Raw genomic sequence first — 11,900 nt, 5'->3', positions numbered from 1 at the left:
GCGTGCGCGCACCCGCCGCCGACGCCGCGGCGCTCTCCGGAGCCGGGCAGCGTGCGCGCTCCCGTCGCCGGCGCGCTGAAGCGTGGGAAGGTGCCGCGGTGACCTGGCCCTGCGGCCGGGGCGCGTAGGTGAGGGGCGGGGCCGGGGCGGGGAGGGGCGGTGGGGGCCGGGGCCGCGCGAGAGGCGCTGAGGGGTCCCACGCCGCGAGCACTCCCAGGACAGGTGCGGGGGACCGGTGGGCGCCCGCACCCCGCGGCTGAACTCGGGGGTGGCTTGTGCGCCTTGCCGGGAAGCGGGCTGGTGGCTTTCGGTCTGAGGCCGGACTTGACCGATGTGACACCGAGAGAAACGGCCTCATTAGATACTTAATGCCCGCGCAGCGTGCACACATTTCAGGTTGTGACCAAGGTCACGCGTGTCCTTCATACGCATACGTGCAAGTACATGTCCCGTACGTTCCGTGTCCACACGTACGTACGCATACACCTGTCACATTCGCAAATGTATGTACACATACTTATACGTAAATCGAATCCTATACACACGACTGAAACCGAAAATCTACAAGCCAGTGGTTATCATTACTGTGTGGAATGTGGATCTTTTTTTTTTTTTAACACCGGCCACAAAGCACTAACTACGTTTCTCGACACGCTAATGGGCTTCGATAGCAGTTTGAAAAATCCTGCCACACGCGCGCACACACTGTATCAATGAGGTCACAATATAGTGTGTGTTTTTATTCTAAGTTAGGAGCGTTGAAAGCCACCGGAAGAATGTTCACTCTACCACTTACTGTGATATATCAAGAGATCCTTGATTCATCAAAAATATTCTTTTACCAAATTTGAAATTTTACAGACTTTGTAAATAAAACATGCTTTTTTTTTTTTTTGACCTGTCAGAGGAGAAAAATTTAAAAGTATTGGTGATATCAGTATGCACCCTCATTAAGTGTGTCTTCCCAGAGTTCTCAGGTTTGGCCTCAGGTAAATTCTTCCAAGGTCTAGACCAAGAGTGAGGAGCAGACAAGCCCAACCGATGTGAACACCAAGCCTGGTTGTCCAGTGTCATCTTCGCTGGGAATTAAGGTGTGTGGCCTCCACCTGCTGGGTGTTTTTCATATTTTCTAGTTGGCTGAGAACGTGGGCACGGAAGAGGGTGCTCTTTAACAAAACCCCGCGTTGCCGTTCCTCATTTGGTCTTACCTTCCACCTACCACTGGCGGCGGGAACACCGCGGTTTGTCAGGTGGCCCATCGTGCGAGCCAACTACTTCGCCTGGTGCTCCGCTGGAGAATTAGTCATCCACCCCACGCTGGAGGGAAGGAAACACAGCTTAGCAGGATGTGATTCCTCTGAAAGATTTTCAAGGATTTTTAGATTTTTTTTTTTTTTTTTTTTAGAGAGAGAAAATCCCAGGCAGGCTCCACACTCCGCGCAGAGCCCGACACAGGGCTCAATCCCACGATGCCGGGATCATGACCTGAGCCAAAATCAAGAGTCAGATGCTCAACACACCGAGCCACCCAAGCACCCCTGAAACATTTCTTAAAAATACTTAAAAAAAATTTTTTTTTAATGTTTATTTATTTTTGACAGAGAAAGAGAGCACGAGCGAGGGGGGGGGGGGCCCCCAGACACAGGATCCACACTAGGCTCCGGGCTCTGAGCTGCCGGCACAGAGCCCGACGTGGGGCTCGAACTCACAGACCACGAGATCATGACCTGAGCCGAAGCCGGATGCTCAACCGACTGAGCCACCCAGGTGCCCCCAAAATACTTTTTTTTTAAGTAGAAAATTTCAAGCCTACTGCAGAGTATAAAATGGTATAATCAGGTCTTGTTACCCATCAGCTAGCTTCAGTGATCGTCACCTTATGGCCACTTGTGTGACTCATGCCCCATCCATTAACCATCCTCCCCATTATTGTGAAGCAAACTCCAGACATCATTTCATCTGTAAATATGTCAGTATGTATCTCTTAAAAAGCGGGGGGGGGGGGGGGGACAAAGACATCGTTATATCATTATCACCCTACCAAAATTAACAATAGTTTTCAAGGATAAACTGGACTGTGAAAGATTCCCCACCGTGTGTGCTGATCCTGAAACCTGACACCTGAGACAACGTGATTCTGGTTCACTTTGTGAACAGTCCTACTTTCTGTTCTAGACTGCACCTCCTCGAGAGCTAAGGAGCCAGTTAGCTCACTTGGGGGCCTAGTGTAGTGCTGTATAATAGGCTCCCAAATATTTGTGCATTAAAATTGATGATCACCAAAAGACAATGGAAAAAGGTAGGTTAAAATCACGTAACTGTTACACAGCTAACGTGCAAAATATTGACAACACCGGATGCTGGCAGGGAGGTGGAGAAGCCCAACCTCCCATATGGAAAGTGTTACAGGCATTCTAGGAAAGAGTTCGGTCGTTGCTTTTTTATTTTATTTATTTGTTTAATTTTTAAACTTAGAGGGAGTGCAAGTGGGGGACAGTGGCAGAGGGAAAGAGAAAGAAAGAGAGTCTCAAGCAGACTCCATGCCCAGCATGGAGCCCGACCAGGGCTCGATCTCATGACCATGAGATCATGACCTGAGCCAAAATCAAGAGCGGGTCACTCAACCTGCTGAGCCACCCGGGCACCTCGATCATTTCTTTAAAAAAAAAAAAAAAAAAAAAAAGAAAATGCTTACCGTACACACCCAGCGCTTGCCTTCCTGCACATTTATCCCAGGAAATCAAAATTTATGTCCGCATAACATTTATACATAAATGTTCACGGCAGCTTTTTGTGTCAACCAAATCCAGAAACAACTAAAATATCCTCCAAAGGGTGGTGGTCAAACCACGTGTGGCGCGTCTACACCCCGGATGTGACTCAGCAGCGATGAAAGAAGCCACTGACTCACAGGGCACCGGTGCTCTCGGGATGATGCTGGATGGAAAGGCCACTCCCAGAGATCACATGCATAAAGGATGACTCCGTCTGTTTGGCAAAATGACAAAATCGTGGAGCCAGACAGAGACTAGGTTAGTAGCCGTGAGGGTTGGGGATGGAAAGGTGAGGAGGGTGGGACTACACGGGGACAGCAGGAGGGAGTCTGTGGTGGCAGATGGGCTCTGTGTCTTGGTCAGTGCTGGTCACATGAATCCACGTGGGATAAGATGACACAGAGCCGTGAGCACACAGCACACCAGTGTCAGCAGCCTCTTGGTTTGGCCATTGTCCTGTAATTAGGTAGGATACAAGCATGATGGGAAATTGGGTAAAGGGTGTAGAGGACATCTCTGTACTATTTTTGCGACTTCTTGTGAATCTGTATCTCAAAATAGAATTCTTTTTTTTTTTTTAATTTTTTTTAATGTTTATTTATTTTTGAGACCGAGAGAGACAGAGCATGAATGGGGGAGGGTCAGAGAGAGAGGGAGACACAGAATCCGAAGCAGGCTCCAGGCTCCAAGCTGTCAGCACAGAGCCCGACGTGGGGCTCAAACTCACGGACCGCGAGATCATGACCCGAGCTGAAGTCGGACGCTTAACCGACTGAGCCACCCAGGTGCCCCTCAAAATAGAATTCTTAAATACGGCGGAAAACATAAAACTCTTGAATGACAAACAACGATCAGCGAGGTTTTCCGGTGTTTGAAAAAGCCCCGGGCGTTTTATACTCCATCGGAAGATACGTATTCCTCCCAATTTCTGCTTTCTTCTAGTCTCCTCCACATGAATCTAACGTAACATACGTGATATATTTTCAAGCTATTGTTTTTGGAGGCTTATGAGCCCCTTTGCAGTTTTTCTGAAGATCCTAGTGGAAAATCACACGTTGTTTCAGAAGCTCTTCTGCAGCCTGCAGAAGGAGAGAAAGAAAGACCTCCTCCACCAGGAAGCCACTGGGAGCTTTCTCCCCTCGCGCACACTTTCCTGTCTCGATAACCTCACAATTCAAACGTTTGGTGCCCATCGGTTTCCTTTTCATTGTAAGGATTTATTATTTAGAATAGTCACACGTAAGTTATTTAAGAAAATCAAAACAGTGCCAACGTAAGCAGAGGAATAAGTGAAACTTTCCATCTGCCCCACACTGTCCTGCTCCTACCTCTGAGACACTCCATCTGGCTTAGTTTCCTGTCACTGCTCTAACAAACTACCCAAGACTTAGTGGCTTAAACAACACAAATTTATTACCTCACCGTCCTGGAAGTCAGAAGTCTCGATGGGCCAAAATCAAAGTGTCTACAGGGCTGGTTCCTTCTGGAGGCTCCAGGGGAGAATCCATTTACCTGCCTTTTCCAGCTCCCAGGGGTGCCCACACCCTTGGCTGGTGCCCCCATCCAGCAAGCCCATCACCCTGACCTCTGCTCTGTCCTCTCATCTCCTCTGGCTGACCGTGCTCCCTCCCTCTCTAAGGACGCCCGTGATTACGCTGGGCCACTCAGATAATCCAGGATACTCACCCCGTCTCGAGATCTCTAACCACACCTGCAAAGTCACTTTTGCCAGGTAAGGTAACATATTCACAGGTTCTTGGGATTAGGACGTGGACACCTTTGCGGGGAGGGCCATTAATCCGTGTGCCACACTGTGTAGCATTGTTCTGTTTTTGAAAGAGATCATATTACCCCCTCAGCCCCCATCAGCTTTGTTTTTGTTTTTGTTTTTTTGTTTTGGTACCAAAATGCAGCACGGACATCTTCCATGGCAGTACTTAGAAATCTGCCACATCAGTTGTATTGGCTACTTAGGGTTTCGTTGTCTGGATGGACCATAATTTATCAGCTGTCTCCCTACTATTTGATGCCAAGGTCGATGCCATTTTGTTGTTACAGATTCTGCTGCAAGAGCATTCTCACACACAGGGATGAGTTCTTTCTGTGATATGGTGTGGCTGAGTTACAGGTCAGCAGGCTTACGTCCGATAGGGTCAGTTCCTTGCTGTCCCCAGAGGATATCCGCCCTTTCCTTTGGGGTCATCCTGGGGCTGCCGAGCCACATAGATGTTGGCCCCAGAGACTCTGGAATGGGTCCAAGGAGAGCATTCATTAACACCAAAGGCATTGTGCACCCAAGGCAGAAAATTCACTCCTTTCTCTGTTTACCGTTCCAAATAACGTCCAACCACATTGTCCACAGAATTAACCAGAACTCATGCAATGAAGTGATCACATCAAGATTTTCCACTAACAAAATACGAAAAGATTCCAGCAAATAAAACTAGAAAGAAATACACAGAAAATTTTGTTGAGGTGGGGCGCCTGGGTGGCTCAGTTGGTTAAACATCTGACTCTTGATTTCGGCTCAGGTCATGATCTCCGGGTTCATGAGTTCAAGCCCTGCATTGGGCTCTGTGCCGACAATGCAGAGCCTACTTGGTATTCTCTCTCTCCCTCTCTCTGCCTCTCCCCAGCTTGCATGAGCATGTGTGGTGCATGCCCTCTCTCTCTCTCTCTCTCTCTCTCAAATAAATAAACTAAAAAAAAAAAAAAAAAAAAAGAAAATCTTGTTGCAGAAGTAGAGATGGTCAGTAACTTCCCAGATACTGGCAACATTTCTCAGCCTGCATGGTGTCCCCTGGGGTGCTTCCTTAGCTGTTATTCTTTTCTTTAAAAAAAAAAAAAATTAATGTGTATTCACCTTTGAGAGATAGAGAGACAGAGCACAAGCAGGGTTGGTGCGGAGAGAGAGGGGAACACGGAATCCAAAGCAGGTCCCAGACTGTCAGCACAGAGCCCGACGCGGGGCCTGGACTCAGGAACCGTGAGTGAGATCACGACCTCAGCTGAAGTCAGAAGCTCAACCGACTGAGCCACCCAGGCTCCCCCTTAGGGATCATTCTTTAACATGTAGATATATATACTCTCTGTGCACATCATGATTTGAATGATAACTTTCTCAGGAAAAGCTTTGTTGTCGTACGTCAGGCTGCTGTAACAGATACCACAGACTGCGTGGCTTCCGAACCACAGAACTTTGTTTCTCGTGGTTCTGGAGGATGGATGCCCAGCCAGTTTGATGTCTGATAAGAACTGCTTCCTGGTTCACGGATGGCACCTTCTCTTGCTCCCCCAAAGCAGGAGGGTGAGGGGCTCTGTGGTGTCCCCTTTCTGAGGGCACTAATCCTATCAATGAGGTTTCAGCTCTCCTGACTTAATCACCCCCAAAGGTGCCACCTCTTACCAGCTTCACAGCGAGGGTTAGGATATCAACGTATGAATTGTGCAGGGGGGGCGGGGCAGTCCTGGACATTAATGGCAACAATAAAATGCCCTACATTTGAATATACACTCCCCTTCCATTATATTCTAGGGGAAGTAAAGTCCAAAAGTTAAATTGCTTTGCAAGAGTAAAGTCCAAAGAAATTAAAGTATGCAAAAACTGACAGAAAATGCCCGTGGTTAGCAGCAGAACATGCGTTTTTCTCTGGTGCACGTGGAACATTCTCTGGACAGGCCATTTGCTAGCCATAAACATAATCTTGGTACATTCAGAAGGGCAGAAATCATTCAAAATGTGTTCTCTGGCCACAGTGGAATGAAATTAGAAATCCTTAACAGAGAAGGGGCGCCTGATGGGCTCAGTCAGTTGGGCAGCCAACTTCGGCTCAGGTCACGATCTCGCGGTTCACGGGTTCGAGCCCCACGTCGGGCTCTGTGCTGACAGCTCAGGGCCTGGAGCCTGCTTTGGATTCTGTGTCTCCCTCTCTCTCTGCACCTCCCCTGCTCACACTGTCTCTCTCTGTCTCTCAAAAATAAACGTTAAAAAAAAGAAATCTTCGACAGGGAAAATTTGGGAAAGCCACATATGTGGAACTTCAACAACACATTCTAAGTGGCTCCTGGCTCAGAGAAGTCAGAAGGGGAACCAGAAGGCCTGTGGAGATGAAAGAAAATCCAGAGTGTGCAGGGGACCACCGCAGGGGTGGATGGCATCGCCCACGCAGGTAGCTTAAGGTTTTAGGTTCGCAAACACAGGCCTCCTCTCTGCCGGCCTTCTGGAATCCGTGCCCGGTGTGCTCAGTTCTCATGGAGACCAGAACTGTGCCCTTTGTCTGCACCTCCGGAGGAATGGGAGTTTGACCTGGGCCCGCTGTCCCTTTCGGAAAGCGGCACTCAGGACACCGGCCTCTTGCAAACGTCACAAATCTGTGGCGGGGCCGGCCTGCCTCGGGTGGCCTTTCTCTCCCGTGCCTTGTCTCTCTCCGCCTGAGCCGCGTCTCCCGCACCGGTGTCCCTGAGACTTGGGAGTTTTCGAGTTTGTGCCACAGCGGCCTTGGGTCCTGCTTTGGCCCGTGGCCCGTCGACTAGGGAAGTCTCCGTCTGTCCCACGGTGGATCCACCGGAGATTCTGAGCTGAAGGTACTGGGAGGGCCGCCCTGGGATGGAAGAGTTCCCTCTGGAGGTACCCTGCAGCCTCTGTCCCTCCACACCTACCATGTCCCCGCCTGGAAGTCCCCACCAGGACCCTCGATCACACATGACATCTGCACCTGGGCAAACCCACCATCAGCTGCGATTACCGTGCGACGCCACGTGCTCTAGGCATAAAATCACTCCCCGAAGCCCTGGCTCATGCGTCTGGTCATCAGCCGTGACTGTGTACCTTAAAGGTAGTGACCAGGAAGTGAATGCACAAGAGGCTGGGGCTGTAGGGCCAGAAGCAGGCGGGGGCGCACAGAACGGGAGGCGGGTCCTGTGCCGAGCGGGGCGGGAAGCAAAGCTTCTGATTTCATAACTGGGCTCTGCGTTCACCTGCATTTACCTTTCCTTCTCTTTATCAGAAAGCTCTTTAACATTACGGACTATGAATTGCTCATGTATTTGTTTCTGCTAAAACCTGGACTGCCCCCAAGGCAAAATGGCCTGTATCTCACGCCTTCCAGTTGCCTTGCATAGATGGCAGTGTTCTTCAGTAAAACGTTCGTGTTTTCACTGACGGGTTAAACGATGTGCACAAATATCCAGGCACGCTTTCTGCTTTCAAAGGAAAATAGAATTTAACATGTTTTCTTGTAGTAAAGCGTGGTTCAGAAGCTGACTTGGGTCCAGCCCCACCCACTAGGGTCCTGGCCCCGCCCACAGGGGGGCCTGCCCCGACTGGCTTGGATCCCAGCCCCCTCCATCCATAGCTGAGTGACTTTGGGTGAGTCCTGTGACTTCATCAACTTCACCAGCCAAGCTGGTGAAAGGCCTCCGGGGCTGACGCTCAGGCCTGGCCCAGATGGCTCTTGAGATCTGTATTTTGGTGATTCGAGTATATTGAACAACCCTGGTTATTGTAGACTATTGTTAGTACTAAATATGTGTACTCCAAGGGCATTTCACTAAATCCGTAGGACAAAAAAGAAAGTTTAACAATAAGCAATATCAAAAGGCCAAGTACTGATAATACACCGTTAACGTTTTAGTGGTACTATTTTTATGCATCATCATCATCATCATTTTAGTCATTTATAAAGGTTAGACAATTCAGAGTGTGTTTGGTAGCCCGTCACCATGTGGGAAACAGGAGGCTGCAACCGTGAATGCTCCAAATTGCCTTGGCCGAGCACCTTGTCCGGGCAAAGCTGAGCAAAAGTATTACATCTCCAAGTGCACTGTGTTTTGGAAAGAAACACAAACTTCTGTTCAAAGTCACCTACAAATAACTAAGTGCTGGAGTGTATAAACACAGCAGCAGAAAGTAAAAGCTATTATTTGTCGAACGTTCAGTCTCCGTCAGGCATTACACCGTGTGCCATGTGGATCCTTCTATGAACGTACTTCTCACAGCAACCCTACGAGGTAAATGCTGTCATCCACGTCTTACAAGTGCAGAAACTGGGGCTTGGAGACTCTAATGGCACGGTTCACAGCTGGTCTGCACACAGCTGGGGTTCAGCTGTATAGTCACCGTGTGACTTCAAAATCCTGAGTTTTACCCCTAAGATACATTGCTTCATAATCTGCAGTCAGCCAGGGTTTAATTTCTAGCAACATTGATGAGGCTTTGCCTCAGATATTTCCATTACAATTTTTTGTTTACTCTGGGAAAAAAATGCTGTAAAACACGCCGATGTTGTAAAGACAATATTGTAAAGAGCACTTCACTTAAGTACTTTCCAATGGTTGAACATCGAGGCAGCCCCTGCTGCCAAAGAATGAAGACATTTCACTTAAAATTACACTGGCGCAAGACCATCAAAGTATCCTTAACATTTTCATTAAATTGAGATACAGATACAGTTAGAGTAGTAAATCTCTTCTGATACAAGGTGTTCATTTAACAGCCAAGGCTCTAAGCAGCAGTGAGCCTGAAGGAAAGTCCAGAAACACGCAGGTCTTGTTCAGAGCTCTCCGTGTGCAGCCAGACCCCACAGCAGTCAGCTGTAACTCCAACAAGATCTAAGCAGGTGAGTCCTCCAGCTACCAGAAATGTCTGCAACAGCACGCAATGAGTGTTTGCAAGGGATGGAAAGAACCAGGCTGGGTGTCTGGTCTAGCGGGCTTTATTATTCAGGTGTGGTGAGGCCAACAGACCAGGAGAAAACCGTCAAGTGAAAAGATAGTGTACTAGATCCCAAGAGGAGGGGGCTCAACACGCCATGGGGGCCCCATGAGAAGCACTAAAGCAAATCAAGAGGTGTGGGATGGGTGGGGGTGAGAGCTTTTACTGTGGTTTCTGCAGGAAGGAGTGGGCAAGGCAGGGTGCATAGGCTTAGGATCGGCTGGTTTGAGTGACATAGGTGGGCTCTGAGAGGTAGGAGCTGCCCCCAGTTGTTGGGACCTTGCTCTAGGGTGGTTAGGGTAGGTGGGTGGTGACCCAGAGTGTGAGGGCCCAGTAGAGCAGGTGATAGGGGTATGGGCTCCACACTGGTTGGTTTGCATTTGTGAAATGCGCTCACAGGTGGGCAAGTGTTCACTGTCAATGAGGAGTGGCTAACCCTGGGAGGGCAGTCCTCCAGGGTAACGAGGCCCCGATGTCAAAGTATCAGAACACAGAGGATAAAAGATACGGTTAATACAGAGAACTGAGGCCTCTGGCCAACAAGCAGAAGAGGGTGGCATCTTGGAAATGGCCCCTCCAGCCACGGTTGAGCCTTCAGATGAGAACCATCTTGACTGCAAGCTCCTACGAGACCCTGAGGGAGAACCACCAGGCTAAGCCATTCCCACATTTCTGACTCGCAGACACCGAGATACTAAATGTTCATCGTTTGAAGTCACTAGATGTTGGGGTAATTTGCCAGGCAGCAATACGGCACTGGTACAGATCTGGTCTGTGCAGCGTGAACAAGGCCAGGATCGTGGGTCTGGCACCAGGCAAAGCTGTCAAGCTGGATCCTAGCACTGCCATTTACGGTACTCAGACCCTGATACACAAGCTCTCCAGAGAAGATTCCAGAGCCAATTTCTAGTCAGTTCCAGAGGTTTCCAGATGGAGGTGCTGGTGGGGCTGGAGGCCTGTGTGTCTGTGTCTGCTCTGCTACAAAGACATTCACCTGGTTTGAATTTTCTTAAATGTTTATTCTTGAGAGAGAGAGAGAGAGAGAGAGAGAGAGAGAACAAGCAGGAGAGGGGCAGAGAGAGAGGGAGACACAGAATCCGAAGCAAGCTCCAGGCTCTGAGCTGTCAACACAGAGCCTGACACGGGGCTCGAACTCACGAGCTGTGAGATCATGACCTGAGCCGAAGTCGGACGCTCAACTGACTGAGCCACCCAGGCGCCCCTGGTTTGAAAGCCAGCGACTGAGAAGGGGCCGTGGTGCCCACGGTGCCCTCTCAACCCAGGGGCTAAGTGAGATGTAGCCACACCTCCAGGCCTGCGCAGGGCCCGGGGCCACCTTGGAGTCACGCGGGCACCCAAGGCCTGAAGCCTTTTCTTTCATGGGAGTCATTTTCAGAACTGCCCCACTCCCCCTCCACCCCCACTGGTCACAGCGGGGTCTGACAAAGGAGCAGTGGTGTGTTCGTGAACCCTCATCTGTCACACTCATGAAGCCACCCGAGGTCCCCGTGCCTGGCTGGGAGCAGGCACGTGGAGAGAGAGTGCGACGCGATGGGTTGGACCTACTGTAGCTTTTTAAAGTTCTACAGAAAAGACCACGTGGACAAGTCACGGTCACGGTTCGAACCACGCACCAAGCGCCCACACGCGCTGAGTCAGGTTGCCGCGGGCACTCCATCACCCCCTCTCTGTCACTGTCTTCTCAGACACTCGAGAGTAGTTGGGGGGTTTCTTCCTGGCTCAGAATCCAGGTGAGGAACAGACAGACATCCCATCGAGCTGCCGCGAGTCTTCAGTCCCATTTTATCACAAAGGCCGTTTTGAAAAGACGGATCGGACAACCGGCCAGAGTGTGGGAGGCCCTTCCAGAACCGCCGCGCGTGCCCGCCCGCGTGGTCTTTCCAGTCGCCTCACCTCCCCCACCCCTGTGCCGGACGCTGTTTGCTCACAAGTTGAGATGTGGCTGCGTGTGCCTCGTGTTGATGTGCTTTTTCCCTTCAAGTAGTGTCAGGGTCTAGAAGAAAAACTGTACCTTTCTCCCGTGATAGTCTGTGTCCAGCACGAGCAGGGAAAGAAGCCGACGGCCGAGTGAAGGAGTCCTTCCTCCGGCCGTGGAAGAAGCAGCGCCCGCCTCCGTTCCCCACCCCCCGGAGGCTTTGGGGACCGCGAAGAAAACGCTTTTCATCGTTCAGCTGTGGTTCTGCGCTTCGGGGGAGAAGATGTCCTAGAAGCCCCATTCGAACCTGGCACCTCCCGGTTCCCGGGGCCTCGCCCAGAAAGGTGCCACCGCCGCGACCGGCCTTGCTCCCACTGTTGGGCGGATCCGGCGTGACTTCCCACCCGCTCCCTCTCTGCCCGAGTCAGACCTCCGTGGGGCCACCGGCAGGTGCGCCGTCCATCCCGCGGTTCTCCCC

At 50.5% G+C, this 11,900-nt stretch overlaps 1 long non-coding RNA gene across 3 annotated transcripts; it reads left to right on the top strand.

Moving 5' to 3' along the window:
- The first annotated feature begins 28 nt into the window (after nt 1-28).
- On the top strand, nt 29-10,585 carry LOC121022908 (uncharacterized). 3 transcript variants are annotated; one of them, XR_005787159.1, is made up of 6 exons: nt 29-128; nt 969-1,091; nt 2,811-3,032; nt 3,138-3,240; nt 9,269-9,391; nt 9,886-10,585. It is a non-coding gene; the product is annotated as an uncharacterized LOC121022908 (long non-coding RNA). The 3 variants fall into 3 exon arrangements; XR_005787160.1 differs by lacking the exon at nt 3,138-3,240; XR_005787161.1 differs by lacking the exons at nt 29-128; nt 969-1,091 and adding an exon at nt 1,716-1,767.
- Nucleotides 10,586-11,900: the final 1,315 nt, after the last annotated feature.

Source organism: Herpailurus yagouaroundi, unplaced genomic scaffold, assembly GCF_014898765.1.
Source record: "Herpailurus yagouaroundi ecotype Mexico unplaced genomic scaffold, PumYag 483, whole genome shotgun sequence".
NCBI classification, from domain to species: Eukaryota; Metazoa; Chordata; class Mammalia; order Carnivora; family Felidae; genus Herpailurus; species Herpailurus yagouaroundi.
Note: the sequence above shows the minus strand (reverse complement) of the source record. Positions and strands in the feature narration are given on the sequence as shown.